This window comes from Dromiciops gliroides, chromosome 2 (assembly GCF_019393635.1).
Source record: "Dromiciops gliroides isolate mDroGli1 chromosome 2, mDroGli1.pri, whole genome shotgun sequence".
NCBI lineage: Eukaryota > Metazoa > Chordata > Mammalia > Microbiotheria > Microbiotheriidae > Dromiciops > Dromiciops gliroides.
Window position 1 is genome coordinate 583,039,564 of NC_057862.1, and position 22,837 is coordinate 583,062,400.

Here is a 22,837-nt window from a genome sequence, read left to right on the forward strand (position 1 = left end):
CCTATAAGGGCCTTCTCTAAATCTATCTATGATCCTCTGTTGAAACTAACACAATCACCTTTTTTTCTCCATCAGTAACAGTACTTGGGAATTCCAGTGAGAAATACAGTAGATTGTTTTTTCTGGATTTGAGCTTTTTTACCTGTGTCTTTGTACTTCTAATACTTCAGCAGTCTCAGTTGTCTCTGCTTATACTAGTTTCAGAAATTCCAGTAGATTTTCTCTTCAAATTGGTTATAAAGGAATATTATTTCACTTAGAAAATTAGAAACAATAAGAAATTAAGACAATTTAAAATTTCATTGTTGAAAACTATAACTATTATCTGTAGCCATTTTTAGTTATTTCCGTTTTTTAATGTTGAAGTGTTTTTGGAAAGTAGCTTAATATGTTGTACTTACCAAAATGAATGACACTGAGAAATGTAACAGATGTAACGGCACTTTAAAATTCCAAAAGAAGATTGTTTAACTTTGAATTTCCATGCTTCACATTCAGATGCAGCCTAGCTAGCAATATGACAACACAATCTGTTTCATGAACTTAGGTCATTTAATAGCGAAGATGAAAGTTTGCGTCCGTATTATTAGGATTCCAGTGGATTCCAGTGCAAGTTCATTTGCACAGTGTTGTGTTAAATATGTGCTTCATTGCAATCACTGTCCATTGGATCAGAGTCGGTTGAGCTTCTGCTGACAAAGCCATCATGAAGAATGTTCTCCTCTCCATCCAAATGCAGAGGGATGCCCTGTTGATGGTGAAGTCTTTAGGAAGGTCCCGTTGAGAAATGGCGTAATACCAGTTGCCTCAAGCCCCAGAACAGTACGTGGCTTTTTCACTGTGAACAGAGGGTCATTGATGGTCATTGATGGTCATTGATCTAAAGCCAGATGGCGCCTCAGATTCAGCCTCTGTGCGTCATTTTACAGATGAGAAAACTGAAGCCTAGGAAGGATAAGTGACTTGCCCAAGACTACACAGGTGACCGTCAGAGGCGGGGCTCAAAACCAGCTCCTCTGACTGGCTGATCCTATGATCTCCACTGCACATCCAAGTAAGATAGATAGAAGTGTTTATTAAGTACTTACTCTGTGTACCACGTGCTAGGGATGTCGAAAAGAGGGAACAAGACAGTCCCTTCTGGTTTACATTTACATAGGGGAGGACAAAACATAACAGGGAGCTGGAGAAGGGGATGCCTGTTGGGACAAGGCAGCTGGTGTGGAGGTGGTGCCGACAGAAAGGGAAGCTGGTGGTGAATTGTGGCTGGGGCTCCTTGGATTCACCATTGAGCAGGCCTCAGGGATGCCTTTACTTCAATATTTACTTCAAAGCAATCCATTAAACAGTTTATATAGGAAAAATTAAGCGGGTGGAAAATGCTAGTTGTCCAGGTGGTTTATATCATACCTCCACCCACCCCCAAATAGCCTCAGCTTTTTAAAAGAAGTCTATCTTGGCATAGTAGAAAGAAATCTTAGTGGCTTCCTCTTGGTTAAGATTTAAAGACCTGCAGAATCATAAAGGTCTAGAACCAAAGAAATGGATAAAGTTATTCTTGATAGAGTGCTATTTGTCACCTCATAGGTCATTTCAGCTTTATTTTTCTTTTCAGAAAAAGGTACAGTTAGTGGTTAAGGAAAGTTTTACGAAAATAGAGTAAAATTTGGAAAAGAAATTCAAATTGTCCTGTAACAGAACAAACACTTCTTTCCTTCAGTTCTTAACACTACATACTGCATGTATGTTATTTCTGACATTTCCTGTCATATAATTGTTTATTTTATGTAACAGTAACAGGCCTTAGTGTTTTAAGCTTTTACCAATAAGATATGTTAGTATATAATTACTTACCACAGGCCCCTCATACAGAAATATCCTATTAAGAAAAAGGTTTGTTGGTTTTGTGGTACAGTCTGGTCTTCACCACATGTGAGAATGAAACTACACATTACATTATGAAAAAAAGACAATTTGATTTATTGCTTGAAGATTCTTGACACTGTTTACATTGATGAAACAGTAGCATAGAGTTATCAGAATTAGGTAATAGCTGTACATACTAAGATTATGATCCACTTCAACAAAACTGTCATATCTAAAAACATTTGTTTTAAAAATTAAAATTATTTTCCTATTCCTCGTTGTTCAGTCGTTTTCAGTTGTGCCTGACCCTTTGTGATCCCATTTTGGGTTTTCTTGGCAAACATATTGGAGTGGTTTACCATCTCCTTCTCCAGGTCATTTTACAGATGAGGAAACTGGGGCAAACAAGGTTAAGTGACTTGCCCAGGGTCTTACAGCTAATAAGTATCTGAGACCAGACTTGAACTCAGAAAGAAGAATCTTCAGAAGACTCCAAGCCTGTCACTCTAACCGCCCTAGCTGCCCCACTTTTCTGTAGCACTTTCAAATTTGTAAAGCTCTCTCCTGAAAGTAACTTTATGAGATAAGTCATATAGATGTAATCTCAATTTTAAAGATAAGAAAAATTAAGTTCAGAGTTGTACATTGAATTTTCCAGGGTCACAGTGTCAGCTGAGATGTGAATCTAGGTCTCACGTTGAGACCAGTGTGCTTTCTTCTATACCAGGGTACTTTTGACCAAAAATGGTAGAACTTGTTGGATTAGACTGCAGTACTTTAGACCTTACAATGTTTAGAAACTTTTTTATGACATGGATAACAGTAAAATTCTATCATAATACAGGATTAAGTTATGCCACCAAATTTTATGAAAATAGAGTAAAGTTTACCACCCTGCCCCAAATTACAGTATTACAAGACAAGCCTTGGAAAAGTGTAAGAAGAAGACTAATATCAATATTCTATATGTGTGTGTATTAGGACCACCTATACCAACAACTTCATGAATTAAATATCGGTATAAATCAACATTACTCTTTAAAATTTTTACTTTTAATTGGTGATGGACAGAAAAATGACTTGTCATGCCAGCTGATCAGTTGAAAATAAGCTCCTAACATAATGTGGTTTCAAATGTGTCCCCCTTGAATGATTTTCATAAAAGTTCTAAATATTAAGCAAGCAATACTTTTCATAACTATAGATAATAATGAAAATTGAATATATCTATCTCATTCTGAATGTGCTGAGAAAAATGGATTAGACAAAGAAGAGTTTTTATATGATTCTTATGGCAAGTCAGTCTATTATAGGAAAAATTGCCAAAATTTTAAATTTTAATAAATTATATTACTGAATTTATTGTATTCTAAGAATAATATATTCATTGAATGCAAGAGGTAGTTGAAAATGCTTCAATTTGTTCCAACAGAGCAAATATAAATGAACATCACAGTTTATCGCTGCCTAAAACTTTCCCTCTGCTTAACATTTTGTACTAAATGTCTTGCTTTCTTCTACTACCCACACATTGGTAAAGACAAGTGAGAGAATGGCAAAGAGCAGTACGGTGAATTCGAGAAGTTGGTTTATTTCAAAACAGAATACATCTTTCTTGTGAGAGTTTTTACTGTGTCTCAGAACAAGATTTTTTACACAAACCCATTTATTGTGAACATTTTTATTAACTGTGAGGTCTATGACCTTGTGCTTGCCAAGAGATTTGATGAAAAGAACTACTTATTAATTGAGTCATATTTGTTATTCAGTTACATATTCAAGATCCTTTGCTTCAGTTTTCTTATGACGAATGTAGTAACTGAGGAGATCAGTATAGGAAATATAACATGTGTAAAGATTAAATATGCTTATAGAAATTAAAATAACAGTTATTCAACATTTGATAAATGACTAGTATTTGTATAAAACACTTTGCAAGAGTTCTTACTCTCATGGAGCTTACAATCCAGGAGGGGATGTGACAAACAACTGTAATATTTAAAATTCTAAAAGGGGCACGAAGTGCTCTGTAGAGCTCCTCCTGTATGAATCAGGGAAGGCTCCATGGAGGTGGCATTTGAAATTAAGTTTAGTAGATGTTTCAGTGAGGAAAAGAAAGGTGGGAGGAAAGGTGGTGAACTCCAGGCAAAGGAAACTAACACCTTATATGAGCAGAGGCATGAAGATGAGAAAAGCTTGGGGTACCATATCAGAAATAACAAATAGTCCAGCAGTGTTGTTTAGGACCATGAACAGCAGCCTAAGGGAGCTGAACTTTATTTGATAGCAGAGTGACAAGATCAGATCTTTGAAAGAGGAAAGCTAATCTAACAGCATATAAAAGAGGAAGAGAGAGAGAGAGAGAGAGAGAGAGTTTTGAAGGACTGGTTAAGCAGTTTTTGCAGTCTCCACTTAGGAGACAATAAATACCTGAAATAGACTGGTGGTAGTGGGAATAAAGATCTTGAGAGAGATTTGAAAGAGATGGCTTAGGTGTGGACTTAGCCAGTGATCAGATGTGAGAAATGAAGAAAAGAAGAGGCAAAGGTAACAGGTTTCAAACATGGGATAAGTTTGATTTTTGGACCATCTGGTGAAACCTCTAGAACCTGAGTGCTTTTATGCAATTTGTAGAATTGCAAAGGAAACCAATTATATTGAAATGCAGTTTTCAAAATATTTTCTTAAAAAACTAAGTTCATGAACCTCAGGTTAACAATTCCTGGTATAGTTGAAGCTTGGGTGTGAAGGCCAGGCTGAAAATAGACTTGGGGTATCACTAACCTTTAAGGGGTTGAGGAGACTGAAAAGGAGCTTTTAGGGGAAGCTAGGTGGCACAGTGGAGAAAGCACCAGCCCTGGATTCAGGAAAACCTGAGTTTAAATCTGTGTGACTCTGGGAAAGTCACTTAACCCTCATTGCCCTGTAGTCCCCCCCCAAAAAAAAGGAGCTTTTAGAAAGGATGGGAGAGAAACAGAGGGAGGAGCCAAGGAAGAAGAGAATATCCAGGAGGTGGGAAAAGTGGTCAGTAGTGGTGTACTAACAGTCAAGGATGATGATGGTTTGATGATCAGAAGGTCATCAATAACCTTAAGAGAACAGTTTGAGTAGAGTGGGTCAAGAAAGCAGGCATTTATCAAACATCTGCTAAGTGCCATATTCTCATTTGAGTATCACAGCAACCGGGGGAGGCAGGTGCTATAATACAGCTGAAGAAGCTGAGGCAAACAGAAGTTTGTGATTTGCCCAAGGTCACATGAAGTGTCTGAGGTGGGATTTGAACTCGGGTCTGCTTCACCAGCTGCCATTATAAGGGACTGAGAAGAGAGTTATAGTAAGGAAGTATATTGGTTACTTTGCACCAAGTATCTGTAGATTATTTTTCATAAAGTTTGGTAAAGGGAAGAGTTGTTGCAATGGCTAAAACAAAAGATTCTGTTTGGGGATTGGGGAATACTGAGTATGTTTATAGGCAAATGGGAAAGATCCAGGAGAGGAGAGAAATGAAGCTGACAATAATAACTGTGTATATAGCACTTTAAGGTTTGCAATGTGTTTTACAATATGTGTGTATATAAAATATCAGAGAAAGAATGATTACTGTAGACATCTAAAACTCAGTGTGTCCAAAACAGAACTCATTATCTTGTCCTTTTAAACCTCTTCTCCTAACCACCTTATACTATTAGAGGGTACCACCACCCTCCCAGTCCCTCAGGCTTGCAACTGAGGAGTCATCCTGGCCTGCTCAGTATCTCTCACCTCCCCTTATCCAAGCTGTGGCCAAGGCCTTGTTGATTTCACATTCGCAACATCTCTCAATTGTGCTCCCTTCTCTCCTCTGACATTGCCACCACTCTCTAGTTGAGGCTCTTGTCACTTCAGCTGGACTATTTACATTAGCTTGCTTGTGGGTATACCTGCTTCAGGCCTTTTCCCACTTCAATCCACTTTTCCATTCAGCCTCCAACGTGATTTTCCTAAAGCTCAGGCCTGATCATGTCCCCCAGCAAATACTCACTAAATTAGAGTGGCTTCTTATGGCCTCCAGGATCAAATACAAAAGGCTCAGTTTGATATTCAAAGCCCTTCGGGATCTAGCCCCCTTCTACCTTTCTGGTCTTTTTATACCTTACTTCTTGCTACCATGTACTCTTTGATCCAGTGACACTGGCCTCTTGGCTGTTTCTCTTTTGGCTCCAGGCATTTTCTCTGGCTGTTCCCCATGTTTGAAACACTGCCTTCCTCTACTCAGACTAATGACTTTTTTGGCTTCCTTTAAGTCTCAACTAAAATCCCACTTTCTATAGGAAGCCTTCTCCAGCCCCTCTTAATTCCAGTGCTTTCCCTCTTATTTCCTATTTACCCTGCATATAGCTTGGGGTGGGTGTGTGTGTGTGTGTGTGTGTGTGTGTGTGTGTGTGTGTGTGTGTGTGTGTGTGAAATGTTTGCATGTTGTCTTCTCCATTAATTATAAGTTTCTTTAGGGCAGGGACTGCCTTGCCTCCTTTTGTATCTCCAGTGCTTGGCACAGTTCCTAGCACATAGCTGGTGTTTAATAGAGATAGATGGAGGGATGGAGGCAGGCCCTGGAAGCAAATGGAAATGGTAAAAATTTAGAGGGGTTGTTCTGGGCTGAGCTTCACGCAGATCAGCTTCATGGTAGTTTATCTTCAGTATTGGAACAAAACGAGACACTTGGTTCATTCATCAGCTAACCATAGGTCATAGAAGAAGGATGTTCAACAAGAATATGCATTGAGAATACTTCAGGCTGATTCAGCTGAGCTTCCTTGCCTAAGTAGCTCCTAGCTGTTATTTTGTACTTTGGAGACCAGGAAGTGATGTCAACAGTCTGAGCCTTTAGTCCTTATAGCCAATCAAGTCTTAAGGATGGTTTCAGTACCCTTTAAGGGAAATATAGCCTAATTTGCATAAGAGTTCTGTGGAGGCATAAGGACACCCTTTTTTGAGGCAGGAGAGAATAAGATTAGAATGAGAGGATGGTGCAAAGTTTTTAGGAGTTGAAGAAGCTCTTAATGGAATCTTCTAGGAAAGAAACCAGATCACCTGCCAAGGAAGAGTGGAGCAACTTGAGGACTTGGGGATTTTGTTAAGTCACATTCACCACTCAGAAATTTTAGAGTATTGATTTTTGGTATTGATATTTCTGTGTACTCATAAGTAGTTTGCATTTTTTAAAGACTTATAAATTCAGCATGTTAGTTTCACAAATGTCCTGTTCGTGGCTCCTTCTGAACTTCCTTTTCTCTTCTGTATTTTTTTTTTTAAAGTGCTACCATGACCATCTTTTCTTTACTCCCTCTGAAGTCCCCCTACTTGTATTTTTTAAGCCTTCTCTTATAAATAACAATGGTGATGATAGCAGCTAGTGTTTATTAGCACTTTAAAGTTTGCTAAGAGCTTTATAAATGTTATCTCGTTTTATCCTTCCAACAGTTCAGGGAGGTAGGTGGTATTAGCCCATTTTATAGATGAAGCAATTAGGGAAGACAGTTTAAATGGTTTGCCCAAGGTCATACAGCTAGTAGTGTCTGAGGCTAAATTTGAACTCAGGTCGTCTTTTTATCCACTGTATTATCTATCTACCCTCACTCTATCCACTGCCTGAAAATGAACCTGATCCACAAGCCCTCTCCTCTCTGTCAGGTAGTGGATAGCATGCCCCATTATGAGTCCTTTGGAGAAGTATTTGGTCACTGCACTGATCTCAGTTCTGAGGTCTTTCAGAATTGTTCTTCTTGCTGCAAAAAATTTTCCCCTTAACTATTTCCCTCCTAATTTTAACTACATTGATTTTGTTTGTGCAGAAGCTTTTCAGTGTTAAATAATCAGAACTGTCTATTTGATGTTCTCTGATCCTTCATTTGTCATGAGCTCTTTCTCTATTCAGATTTGTGAATGGTATCTCCTAGTGCATACCAAAAGAGCAGTGACCAGACCTCTCCATACATCACGCCACTTGGGAAGCACCAAAAACTTCCACCCCCTAAAACTAGCTCTGAAAACAGTAATGCAAAAAATAAATAAATAAAAATCTGAAGCTTAAAACAGAGTCCCCTGTTGGGAACAAAGCCCAACATTAATATAAAATTCCAAATCAAGAAATAGGGTAGAAAACTAAGTAAACAACAACAAAATAACCTGACCATAAAAAGCTACTTTGGTGACAGAGAATATCAAGACAAACTCAGAAGACAATAAAATCAAAACAGCTACAAACAGAACTTCCAAGAAAGAAAAGAAAAAACTGAATTGGACCCAAACCCAAGAAGAATTCCTAGAAGAGCTAAAGAATGATTTTCAAAATCAAATTAAGAGTGGCACAAGAAAAATTAGGTAAAGAAATGAAAGTAAAAGAAGAAAATTAAGAAAAGAATTAACAGCTTAGTAAAAGAGGCACAAAAATTACTAGAGAAAGTTACACCTTAAAAAGCAGAATTGGACTAATGGAGAAAAGATATAAAAATTCAATGATGAAAATAATTCCTTAAAAATTAGAATTGGGCAAGTGGAAGCTAATGACTTCACAAGACACCAAGAAACAATAAGCCAGTCAAAGGACTGGGGGAAAAAAACAGAAGATATGAAATATCTCATAGGAAAAATAACCTGGAAAATAAATTGAGGAGAGGTTTTTGGTTTTTGGTTTGTTTGTTTTTTAGAAATATTACACACTTTATTGAATTCTAGAGATGCTGCCCCTATTATCCTCCCCTGCCAGTAAGTTAGGAAGAAAAATAAAAGTAGAAGAGTAATGCAGAAAGTAGGTTCTCCTGTGGAGTATAGCTGCTGATTGAACCATATTATTTCTTTTGTTTTGGGTGCTGTTGGGTTTTTTTTTCTTTCTATTTTGAGGTTTTGCATCACTGCTCTGATTCTTTCTCTTGTAACAGGATTAATGCAGAAATAGGATTAATGTTATTGTGTGTATATATGTGTGTGTGTGTGTGTGTGTATATATATCTATATGTATATGTATAGAGATATATAGATATAACCTATATCAGATTACCTGCTGTCTAGGGGAGGGGGGGAGGGAGGGGTGGGAGGGAGAAAAATCTGAAATTGTAAAGCATGTATAAACAAAAGTTGAGAACTATCTTTACATGTAATGGAAAAAATAAAATACCTCATACATTAAAAAAAAAAAAAAGAAAGTAGGTTCTCACCAATGACAAGGCCCCCGTATTTGTCTGGGCCAGTGAACTGCTGTGGGGGTGACCCCATAGAGTGCACTGCATAGTGACTTTCACTGGTTCTGTAGAATTGTAGATCAATAGCAGGTTTTATTCTGGAGTACTGACATATTTTTACACTGATTGTCCCCTGGACTTTATAAAACAATGGGAAGCACACTTCCCAGCCTACACCACTGCTCAGGCAGAGGGGTCTGGGACTGGGCTACATTTACCCATAATGTCACTGATTTCACATGTTTGGGATAGAAAAGGAATCCTCCTTGCCCATTTCTAGGGATCATTGCTTTGTCCAAGTCTTGGGGCTAGACAGGAAGTTTTCAGACTGAATTTGTAGGACGTCTTTGGAAAAACAGGCTTCTGTGCTGTCAGGGTGAAATATGTGAATGTGCCAGCAGCCTGCACTGTAAGGAAGCAAAACAGGATACATACAGCCCATGTCAGGTGTGAAAATTAGGGAGCTCTACCAAGCCAAACCTAAAACATAAACAAGATGCATTTCTAAGCTACTGACTCAGAGTCATTCAGAACACTGAAAAGCTTAGAAAGGGCAACTTATACTTCTCAGGAGTGAATTTGGCATAGGAAAAAAATATATATACACACATACATACATATCTCCCCATTAATATACAATACCATGTAATGACTGGAAAAGATGGGACTGGAGTAAGAGCACAACATGTTAACATAAAGCATTCTCAGACTGTCTACCCACTCCTGGTCTGGCTCTACGTCCTCTGCCCCCAATTTCCCCAGTCCTCCACTGGTGTTCTTTAGATAGAAACCAATTCGATACATACATCATTAATAGAAAGGATAAGGAAGCAATGTCATAACCAGTAACAGGAGGGAGCCACTAACATTCAGTTGGATCTGAATTCACTCTCATTTCTTTCAAACAGACTGCATTGGAATTCTGAACCATTTGCAAAGAGTGTAGATACATAAAACTAAAACAAGGTTCACTATGATGAGAATATTTTTAAGTCTTCAGAAACTTTCCAGATGTACCTTTGGTGGAGTCCTTTCTACCAGGAACCCAAACAGGGAGCCATCTCCCTTCCTGCTGAGCCCTGATAGAATTTGTTTACTGAATGTTTCATAGTTTTCTTTATTCCAGGGATCATTGCAAAGAGGCACAAAAAATACTAAAGAAAGTTACACCTTAAAAAAGCAGAATTGGACTAATGAAATTGGACTTACTCTTCCTCTTCATCACCCTCCTCCTCATTCCAGTGTGTAATTTCTTAAAGAGCCAACAGGAAGAGGTTGAGAGGTTTGATCTCACTGATGAAGCATGTCAACTGGTCCCATTTATAGTCAGTGTCTTTAAAATCCACAGATGTACAGTTCTGTGTAGCATGGGAGAATTCCATGTGGTTGATGTCCTCATGGATGTGTTCCACTTTCATGAGGCATCAGGACATGAGCGGCTCTGAAGAGGTAATTGAATAGATATTACAGGAGGTTGATAAAAGAGGCAGCATAGAGGTCTGCATAATTGATCACTTGACTGGCAAATAGCAACTACCTTGAACCACTGTAGAACAAATTTCCCATCATTCCATAGCATATTTTCATTAAGAATTACTTTCTTAATTTGTCTCTGACTGGAACTGATGTCTGGGTGCTCATTACTGCTGCTGTCCAGGTGCTTATATGGTTCTGCCAAAAATATAGCCAACCTCTGCAGCTCCTCAAAAAATGAGCTTCTGTTACTTCAGAGGTACAGCCTTGGTTCTAATTTGGGAATCAAAAGGAAAGTCTTCTGAACTTGTTATTTCTCTCATTTCAAGATTTCCCAAAAACTGGGGTCTCCAGTATGAAGAATACCCATGCCTATGGCCCCCAGTAGATCACAGAGTATATCAGATGAACCTCCTGAATAGACATTTCCATGCAGGAGGGAGCTTGTGTAGGTACCAATCTTTAGCTTTCCGGTTTTAGTGTCCACCTGCCTCAGGACTGTACCTTCTCCAAAGAACAGTGGTTTTTGTGCATCCATAAGGATTAAATCAAAATAGGACTACCATGGTTAATGTGAGCTACCTGGCTTAAGGCCATGCAGGAAATCAAACAGATGGGTCATAATTTTATCAGTTTTATAATCACTGTTGGTAGCAAGAGCTACCTTTCCTACTTAGAAGCAAAGGTAGCTTTCCTTGTTTGACCACATATTTCTCTAGATTTTCAACCATTATTTTCCTTGAGGGAACCCTTGTAATCAGTGTAATCAGTGTCATCTCTCACATCCTGAAACATATACCAGAAAGACATAAAAGGATTAAAGATGGAGATCCCATCTCGCAGCTGAAATATCTAGCACAATTAGTTTTTTAAAAAATATCTCCTCGGCAAGCCAATAAGTAGGTCTTTTGGACGTTAATGTAAAATCAGTCTGTGCCATCTTGCTGGATAAATGTATTTGGATACTGTTCCCAACCCCCTTATGAAGTTAAATCCATGTACACATACTAGGAGGTTTCCATAGGTATCAACTTTCAGCAAATTCCCATGTGATGTGTCAAAGACCAGTCCTCTGGTAGGAATGCCGAATCATAGACAAAACTGAAAAGCTCCTGGGGGAATCCAATGGAAACTAATCTTTCAACAGTCGGGTCAAAACCAAGAGATTCATACTCTGGGGATTTATACACAGCAGGTGTATAATCCATATAAAAACCAAAACACTATCTTTTCCATGTCTAAACTCTGATTCATAAACATCTGGTTATAGGGTTCTCTCCAATACTTTTTCAGTGCATGCCTGTTCATTTTAGCCTGCATTTCTGCTATGTTCTGGAACTGATCACTACAGGAAGAAAGCAAAAACTGTCCTAGTATTAGAACATGAAAAACCTTACAACCAAATGCAAAAAGATTAAATGAACCCTTTTCATACCATAATGTAGTAAAAATTACATTTAATAAAGGTCCGTGGAAGTGTAAATTAAAGGCTAATTGGAAACTAAATAATCTAATCCTAAAGAATGAGTGGGTGGGGTGACACAGTGGATAAAGTACCAGCCTTCAATTCAGGAGGACCTGAGTTCAAATGCAGCCTCAGACACTTTATACTTACTAGCTATGTGACCCTGGGCAAGTCACTTAACCTTCATCGTCCCACCAAAAACAAGCAAACAAACAAGAACTTCATATCTCAACAGTTCATTCAGTCACTAAACATTTATTAAGCATCTACTATGTGCCAGGCACTATGCCAGTCACTGAGGATACAGACAAGAAAAAAAAAGACAGTCCTTGCCCTCGAGGAACTTTCAATCTAATGTGGAAAGACAGCTCACATAAAGAAGCTGGAAGGGCAGGAGCTTCAGTAGACACCAGGGGGTACCCTGGATATAGGTATCTTATTCTTTGGAGTTCAAACTAACCAGAACTCCAGATGAAAAATAGTGAGCTGGAAAGTTTAGATCCTGCCCTCTTTAAAGGAAAGCTTTGGGAGAAGTTTAATGCTCCACACTCCAGAAGCTGAGGGAGTTGGAAAAGTAGTATCAAAAACTAAGGTAAGATGATCCTGAGATTTCAGGTGATCAGTTTATTCTGGCAGGGGTGTATGTTCAGTAGAGTTCAAACCAAGCAAAATCGCAGTGGAAAAAAATGAATAATCTTTTTTAAAGCACTTTCTACATGCCTGGCAACTATTCTAAACCCTGAGAGTACAAATGCTTATGAAAAGAAAGACTAGCTGTTGAGTTGCTTCATTCATTGCTCTATTCACTGAGCCACCTAGCTGCTCCATGGCATTTATTATGTTGCACTTTAATAAATTGATGTTTTTTAATTTACTCCTGTAAGTTTTCTGAGAGTTGTGTTTTTACAGATGTAGTTAAATGGGATGTACCTCTTCTTCTCCAAGTCTTTAGACACAGGTGCTCAGTAAATATTTGATGACTCAATGAATGAATTATTAGTAAATACAAAGGAATAAAACTGGAGATGGCTAGGCATGTGGGCTATCTGCACATTAATTGAACAGAACTGATGAAACAATCAGGCAGTTATAAAGAAAAAGCATTTTAACCAAAATCTATGGTAGAGAAAATAATCAAATAATTTGTGGGTGTTGGTAGCAACAGATAAGGAAATTAACCAAGATTATCTCTTTTATCTTGTAGTGCAACAATGACCCTATTAAGTAACATAAGGAACATCAGAGTATGACAAGGCATTAATTTTTATCTAGTCAGCCAAAGAATCAGTCTTCTAGATACTTTGCTAGATAAGTTGAGTGATTATTTAAAAGACCAAGTATTTGTATCCTGAGTTGAGTACTTATTTACTATAGAAAGACAATCTGTTGATTTGATGATGCTGTATATAGATGATGCTATATATAGACTGGTCTTTGGACTCCTGAATAGTCTTTTTAGTGTACCATCATCAATTCCCTAGTTCATTCCCCTACACCTAATGTTCCAAATGTTTTCCTCCCACCTCTCATCTCCAACTATAACTTCTCAATACCCCAAGCTCCTAGATGAGGACTTGGCTTTACAATTCACTAAGAAGATTAAGACCATCTGATATGAACTACTTAACTTCATTTCTCAAAACTTTGCAGTAGTTTCAGCTACTTTCTCTTCCTTTGTCTTTGGTCACAGAAGCATGTATTCCCGTTCTTCATTCAAGCTCATTTGCTTCTTTGTTGCCATTCTGTCTTCCAACACCTTCCTCCTTGCATTCATCAGCTTTTCTGCATCTTAAATCTCTTCCCCCTTCAATGGTCTCTTAACCATCTGCCTGCAAATTTTCTCAGGTATCCCAAGTCCTTTAAAAAACAAACAAAAAGGGGCAGCTAGGTGGCGCGGTGGATAGAGCACTGGCCCTGGAGTCAGGAGGACCTGAGTTCAAATCCGCCCTCAGATACAACACTTAACTAGCTGTGTGACCCTAGGCAAGTCACTTAACCCCAATTGCCTCACCAAAAAACCCCAACCAAACAAACAAAAAAAGGCTTTGCTTATTCCCCATATCCATTCAACTACTATCCCAGCTCTTCCTCACCTTCACTGCTAAACTTCTTGGCAAAAGTTGTCTCTATCCAATACCTCCACTTCTTAACTAACTCATCTCCCCTCAACAGCTTGTAATCTGGCTTCTACCCCTACCACTTTACTGAAACTGCACTTATTTCCTGATCAGTTGCTATATCCAGTGTCTTTAGTCTTTATCTGTCTTAACTTTGTAGCACTGAACACTTATTAAGAATGCTTTCCACCCTTGGTATTAGAGATACCACACTCACCTGGTTTTCTTCCTATTACAAACCTTTTATTTTCTGTCTCCTTCACTATTCTTTGTTCATTTCCCTATCTTTTAATGTGAATACTTTGCAATAGCCTTGTAACCCATCGTTGTTGTTTCTTCTTCTTTCTCTCTCTTCCTCTGTATGTGTGTGTGTACATGTGTGTATAAAAAACTTTTCCTTTCATTTGCATTCACTCAAGCACTTCATCTATGTAGATGAATCTAATTCAACAAACTTTTTTTCACTCCTCCAATGTACAAGCACCGTTAGGTGCTTTTCTGAGTATTAAAAGTTGACACTTAGCTGTTAAGATGAGACATTGTATCTACGTAATGGAAAAAAGAAAACTAAGGAAATACTTGTTTTCTTTTGTCAGTCACAAATCTCTTAGGTAAAACAAGTATGCAGAAGAGTAGAGAACAAAGATTCAGGCCATTTGCCATAGTGGATACTTCTGGAGCTTATCAAATCTTGCCCCAGTCATGGAGGTTGACTGTACATATATGACCTGTATCAAATCCCTTGTTGTCTTGGGGAGGGGGAGGGAGAAAAATTTGAAACTATAGAAGTCTTAAAAAAACAATGTTGAAAACTATCTCTACATGTAACTGGAAAATAATAAAAGACTTTTATAAAAAAAAACCAATACAGAAAAAAAAGATAAGGTTTTTTTGAATTAATCAGGACCCTTATTGGAAAAGAAAAGAATGGAATTACAGCCTAGTCTTTTACTCAATAAATGTTTGTCTGAGCTTCTACTCCAAAGGCAGAATAATGACTCGGGATCCATGAGGCTTTCTTCACTCAGATTTTCCAGTTATATTCCATTAAGAAAAATAAAGCAGCTTAGGAGTTTGGCATAAATATAACTCTGAAATATGTCACAGAACTTTAACTTTGTACTAACTTAGTTGTTTGTAAGCATCTGAGGCTAGAAGAGTTGTGTGTACTTTTCACTAAAAGAAGGAGAAACCAAATTCAGAAAGCCAGTACTATTGAGGAGACTGGCCTCAAAGTCAATAACAGCTGCAATCTCTTTTTTTTTGTGAATCCTAGACCTTTATCTGACTTCTTCAACAATTTACCCATGAGCCATACTTAACATCAAATGGTGAGACAGGTTTGCTAATAATGAAGTCCTAGAACATAATTGTGGCTTCATTTGAGAATATGTTTACTGGGCTTGAAGCACAATTCCATTAGGTTAGATGTTTACAGAAGTTGGGTAAAAGCAGGGTACTTTAGTACTGTGCTGCACAGCAATCTAAAGTGGATCTGCTACCCACAGAATGAATAAAAAGTAGTTTACTGAAGTGCAACTTTTAAGTAAAGTGATATTGATGTTTTCCATCATTTAACAGCTGAAGCAGTTGAATCCATGATGTACAGCAGTCAGACATGGTTCATTTTGAGCCAAAACATTAGATGAAAAGTTAGATATGGAGTTAGTCTCTATATTCAAAAACAGACCAAAGGTACATAGTATTAAAAGGAATTCTAGGGGGCAGCTAGGTGGCACAGGGGATAAAGCACCAACCTTGGATTCAGGAGGACCTGATTCAGATCCAGCCTGATACTTAATAGCTGTGTGACTCTGGGCAAGTCACTTAAGCCTCATTGCCCTGCAAAAAACCCAAAACAAAACAAAAAGGGAGTTCCATACATAACTGTCTTTTTGGTCATGCTGCTATGTATATATTGATCAAAACAATTTCTGTACTATCTCAAACGTTATCAGTAACTTCCTAATTACCAGATTTTTTATGTCTGTACTTATACCTCAGTCTTTCTGGCAATACTATTCTATTCTTCTTGATAGTATCTCCTACCTTGCTTTCCCTAGTACTACATTCAGTCATACTTCTCACATTTACTGGTCTGTTTTTCCTGACTCCTCTTCCTGACCTCTTAAGGTGGTAGGTGTTTACCAAGGTTTTAGCTTTTGCCCACACCTATCTCTTCCCCTCTCGTGGCTTCAAATAACATCTGTGTGGATGACTTTGAAATTTATTTTTCCAATCCCTGACTTCTTTCCTGAGTGCTAGACCCACATTTTCATCTATATACTATATGTACTTCATCACCTGGATTTCTCTTGCCCTCAAACTCATCTTGGCAGAATTTATCATCTTTAAAAAAAAAAAAAAGAATTTATCATCTTTTCCCCCAAATAGCCAGCCCTTGGTCAGTCTTCCCAATTTCTGTTAATGGTTTCAATCTACTTGAAACCTTGACTCATGCTTGAAACCTTAGCATTATCTTTGATTTGATGTCCCCCACCTCCAGTTTCTAACCAGTTACTAAATCATGTCAGTTCTCCTCCTAGAATATTACTTGAATCCATCTCTTACTGTTTTATCTGCCACTACCTTACTGTAGGCCCTCATTACCACATACCTGAATTTTACCACAACTTCCTAATTGACCTTGTCCTTCATCCCCACCTCTCCATTGTATCCCTTACCCTATTGCCAGATAATTCAGGTTTGACTCTTATTCTTTGAATAGGCACTCCTCATTTTCCCCTTTGCCTGTTTAATAAAAAACGGGCTTATACTTACCTTACATATTTTTATACTTCAGCTAAACTATACTGTATCTTCTCCCCTTTATAACTCTAAAGATTTTTTTTTTTGTCATCTGCTCTTATGCTCTCCCATCTCAACTTTTTGATATCCAGCAATTCTTCAAGGCTTAACTCAAATGCTACCTTTTCCATAAATTGTTTTTCATTCTTCTGATCTCTCACATAACACTTGGTACCCCTATGTTCTCAACTGGTCAACAATTCAGCACCTAATAAGTACTGGAAGTAGGACAAAAACTGAAACAATTCTAACCCTCAGGAAACTTACTTTCTATTGAGAAAGGCAGTATATATACACACGAGCATATACAGAATAAATTCAAGATAATTTGCACTGTATTGGTACATCTCACAGAGTCTCATACAGCACATCTTACATTTGTTCATCCAACTTTTTCTTGAAAATCTTTAGTCCTAAGAAACCAACTGCCAACTGGGACAATGGATAACCTGGACTGTTAGGAAGGGTATCCTTACCTCAAACCCTGTGAGTCTCTATAACTTCCACCCATTGCTCCATGTTATTTTATATATACAGAAGAGAGAATTGAAATCCAAAGAAGTGAAATAAGTTGCTCAAAGTTACCAAGGTAATAGCAACTGAAATTTGAACCCTTTCTTTTGACTCCAGAGCCAAGACTTGCTCACAATATCCTACTAATATGGTTAATAGTCTTCTTTTTAAAGATTGAAATATGTATTCATCCTTTTTCTTAAGTGTGGTATCTTTCTTCTAGATTGAACTGTTAGTTTGCTAAATTTTATTATTTTGGAAGAAATTATGTTACTGTCATCAAGTGACAGTTTGGCAATTTAACTATGCTTTTGAAAATATAGAGTGGAATGACAGAGCTAACCATTTATACAGTTACAGCTCAGTCAGGCTTTTGAGAAATAGAATGTTCTCTTTTGAGACATTGTATTCTATAACTCAAAGTCAGGCTTTTGTTAAAAAAAACCAGTTCTTTATTTCTCCTTTCATTTCCGTTTCTTCGGGTTTTGGTCATATACCTCCTCTGGGACAAAGTAATAAGCAAGATGTGGATTCTGATTTCAGTCCATAGAATGTAGAACAATGTAGTGTTTGCCTAGTTTGCATTACACAGTCCTACCCCCCCCACACACACACACACATTATGAACTGCTTAAGTAAAAGAACACTAAGCAGACAGAGTCAGTGTGTGAATCTCAAGTGTGATTAGGCGCTGCTTAGGCTACCTGGATTGGATTCTTTAATGAGAATAGGCTGTTTTGTCTGCCTTGTGGTGATAGAGAGCTAATAAAGGTAGGTTTTCTGTGGCTTATCTTTAAGTATCACATTGCTGCTGCTTTGGTAGGTAGGTCTCTGATCTCAGATGAAAATGCAAGGAATGTTAATTAGATAATTTGTATAAAATGCTTCTAGTTATTTATATTAAATAAAAGTATATATAAACTATCCTTTTTCATTTAGGGAAAGAAATAAATTTTATCCTCCAATGGTTTCATATCTTCATACACTGTTCATCTCAATTCTCTTAGCATCCTGAAGGAAAACAAAAGAACAAAAAGTGACTGCTATAACAGAAAAGTGTAATGCTTAATAAGTGGATTGCAAATTACTGAAAGCCATTTTCCCTCTAGTCTAAGCTGTATGGTACTTGGTTTTTCACACAATTTAGGACTTGATGTTATCTTTTAAATCATCAGATGAAAGGATTGTGTTACTGTCTGAAACTTCTTTTATAGCTGTCTAATGATGGTGTTTCAGAAGCATTGGCAGGTTTTAGTGAGTCATTGACCATTTACTCCAAATCTAGATCTTCAGTCATAAAGATTGGCTTAGGGTCCATTCTTTTATGCATCTCTCTGCCAGTACAATATATTAGAATTCACAATCAAAAGACAAATCTTTTGACAAATCAGGAAAAAAACTGAAAATTATCGTGTGTGGTTTTTTTCAAATGAGTAAGTGAATTGTCTATGGAGTTTGTACAACTTGTATGTCTTTCTTGCCTAAATGATTTTCCTCTTATGAGAGGCTGTGGAGGGGAACTGAGATGTAATTATAGATCTTGTGATTAGTATTCTTTTTTAGAGTTCTTTCTGCTTGAAAAATGGCAATACTCATCCTCTTTTCCCTTTATTTTTCCCCCCTATCTTCATTCAAGATGATGTAGAACTGAACTTTTTTTCCCTTAAGAACTGATACAGAAAAGGCTTAGCTTGTTTTCTAGAAGGAACACAATAATCTATTGAGTGAGATTCCTCTCAGAACCAGTCCTTCTTGTGTATTTAGAGAGAACACTAACTCTATCTTTTTTAGCTATGTTCTCCGTGAAATTGTAATACTGTGGAATTTAGTCATAGCAACCAAAGACAAATGAGTAAAATCATAAATTTTTGGAGGAGTGAAAAAGCTTACTAGTCAAGATTTTGCTTATTTGGGAGCATTTTTAGTGTTTCTGTCCTTATACATCTTTATTTGTATGGGGAAAGAGGGAATACTAGCCAGGATACAGTATACATTTAAAAAGGATTAGAGAGTAGACTACTTTTAAATATCTACTCTACTAAAAAAAGATAAACATTCTTAGCTTTCCACATATAATGTCTCAGAATTACTGTTACTGCAATTTGTGGGGAGATATTATGGTTTTTTTTATCTGAGGAGAATCAACTATTTCTTCTACCTTTTACCAAAAAAAAAAAATTAATGAAAATTCTCACAAAATGGAATTTTATTCTATTAATAACATAGCATGTTGTTAAGTCTGTCTTTTAAAAAATTTTCTCTTGTTGCTAGTCCTTAATTTTTTTTTTAATCTTAGTTCTCTTATTAGAAACTATAACTGAAGTTTTCCTTTGAGGCCGAGCTATGTATATTTATATCTAGAACTCAGTTTAAATCTGTTTTCCCCTCCACCTTATACCTTCCCAAATCAAACATATAACAGTTTTCTGGAAAACTGTGAAATTTTTTTTAGTTATATCTTTACATCTGGTCTTTGAAATCTTCCTTGAAATTTGAAAAATGCCTAGTTTAATTGGGTGATCTGGTTTTAAGGTAGGATCCCTTCAATAATGAAAAACAGTGGCATTACTTTGAATAAAACTGCAGGGAAACAGATGTCACTCATGTAATAGGAAAACATCCCACTCACTGCTTCTCAATCAACAATTTCTGTTATAACTCATATGTAACTGTTCTTTTGGTTTTTTTACATATACAAGTTCAACGATGAAATATTTGAATAACACTCATTTGGGGAGTGGTGCATTTGGAAATAATGTAGGATTTGAAGTCAAAAAATCTGGTTTTGAATCCCAGCTCTGCCACTTATTGCCTGTGTGGCCTTGAAAACAATCATTTAATCTCTTTGGGCCTCAATTCCTTCATCTATAAAATGAGGGGATTAAAATAGATGACCTCTAAGGTCCCTTATGGTTTTAAATTCTAAATCGATGATCCGAAGATCTATGTGTACTAATTCCAGTTATTAATGAAAAAGATTTATGGTATTAGACTTAAATGAAAACAACTTAATTTGGCCTTGAAACTACAGTTACAATGATTGATTCTTTGATGTATTTGGGTGTCTGTAATATGTCAGGTGTAGTACAGTAAACTTAAAACTGTATGTATAAAAAAAAATTAATTTTAAAAAGGGGAAGGGCAGGAGCAGCTAGGTGGCGCAGTAGATAGAGCACCAGCACTGGATTCAGGAGGACCTGAGTTCAAATCCAGACTCAGACACTTGACACTTACTAGCTGTATGACCCTGAGCAAGTTACTCATTGCCTCATTGCCCCCACAAAAGCAAAACAAAACAAAAAATCCCCTGTATATATTATTGGTGTGGCAGTTAGATGGCACAGTGGATAGAGTGCTGGGCCTAGAGTCGGGAAAACTCACCTTCTGAGTTCAAATCTGACTTCAGATACTTATTAGCTTTGTGACTCTGGGCAAGTTACTTAACCCTTTTTGCCTCAGTTTTCTCATCTCTAAAATGAGCTAGAGAAGGAAGTGACAAACCACTCCATCATCATTGCCAAAAAATCCCAATGGGGTCACAAAGAGACACAAATGAAAAACTGCTGAACAACAAATTAATTATTAGTGTTGTTCCCTTCCCCTCCTTCCTTATTGTGCGAAATGCTAGAGACATATATAGAAAAAAATAAGACAGAACCTGCCTTTAATGAGCTCATGTTCGTAAAGGGGGAGACAACACATATAGGAAGCTTTAGTTTCAAGTTAAATGGAAAGAATTTTACAAACTTTGTTGATAAATATAGGCTTGACATATAGTCTTCATTTTAATTCTATGATGGGTGATGAGTATTGGGAATGTGATTTAAAAAGGCACCTGATTAACAGTTTCCTTATCCATCAAACCAGCAAGTATTTATTGAGAGCCTCCCTTATACTAATATGCATGCTAGTTGTAGTGGAGATTAAATTAAAACTTTATTATTGATTGCTTTTGTACTTAGTAGAAGTTGGGGGACCTGAGTTACCCCCCTTATTGGTTACTTGGGCAAACCACTTAAACTTTTTGGGGTCTCAACTTCCTCCTATATAAAGTGGGGAGCTATTGAATTATATGTTCCCATAACCATTATTGAGGGGAATGACCTTTGTGAAGAAAGGGTTTACCATCCCTGCTACCACCAATGCAGTTGCCACTGATGGACAGGAAGCCTAAGACTTTTGGAAATAGCACTGTTCCTCAGACTAGCACCATTTCATTAAGGGGAGAAACCTTTGTGTAGAAACAGTTACCCATCTCCACCACTACCAATACCAGCTGCTGGCCAACTACCACTGAAGAAGCAGATAAACCAGCTAAGCAGAAAGTGGCAAAACTCCCTGAGGGAGAAACAGGTGGAAGCAGGTCACCCTGACTCCCATTTCCCTTAATACCCTAGGGGAGAGAGCCTAGTATTCTAAGCCTGAGGCCCTAGGAATGGCAGTCTAACCACATTCTTTCAGCCTTCTACCCCACTGACCTTCAGTTCTTCCTCCATCTTGACCCTTATAATCATAATGGAGGGGAGCAACCCTTGCAGAAAAGGAATCTGCCATCCCTATCAATACCAACATGAAATACTGACCAACTGCTCTCAAGAACATTGGAAATAGCAATAGTCCCCCATCCCCACACCCCTAACAATTGCTCCTGCTACCAGTTTGGCCCCTACCACCATAGTCCAGGGAAATGACCCCTGTGGAGATGTAACCTAGTACCTCCTTCTGCAGGTGCTATGGTCCCTGCCTCCTCAGGAACCATAGATACTTAAGACCAGGAAAATGAAATTCTTGCTACCAAAGGTCTTGTCACCTACAAATGGTTCAGCATCAGAAATCAATACAGTTTATTAACAAAAATGTATTTAGCCTCTGCTTTGCCACTGTTTTATCTATTTAACTTGGAGCTAAACCTTCCTCTATGTGTTGTCTTCCCCTTTTTGAACATGAGCTCCTTAAGGGTAGGTTCTGCCTTAATTTTTCTATATGTATCTCCAGCACTTGGTACAGTTAGGAAGGGAATAAGGGTTTATATAGTGCCCTATAGGTGCTGGGCATTGTGCTAAGCATTTTACAAACATTATCTCATTTGACTCTCATAACAACTCTAAAAGGTAGGTAGCCACATTTTAAAGTTGAGGAAACTGTGGCAAACTGGTCATTTGCCTAAGGACACATAGCTAGTAAATTGCTGGGGTTTTGCACATTGTAAGCACTTGAGAAATGCTTTTTGACTTGACTTAAGAGCTTTCCTGTCCAGTTGGAAATCAGAACTAATAGAAATGAAGTAATATAGATCAGTGGGCAGCTACGTGGTACAGTGGATGAAGCAGCTGGCTTCAAGTCAGGAAGACTCATCTTCCTGAGTTCAGATCTGGCCT

General features: G+C 37.6%; 1 protein-coding gene and 1 pseudogene across 3 annotated transcripts in view; one reads left to right on the top strand and one right to left on the bottom strand.

Moving 5' to 3' along the window:
- Nucleotides 1–22,837, top strand: part of PELI1 (pellino E3 ubiquitin protein ligase 1) — a 69,733-nt gene that overhangs the window by 17,140 nt on the left and 29,756 nt on the right. The gene's annotated exons all lie outside the window — the stretch shown is intronic.
- LOC122739335 lies at nt 10,289–22,013 on the bottom strand (annotated as a pseudogene).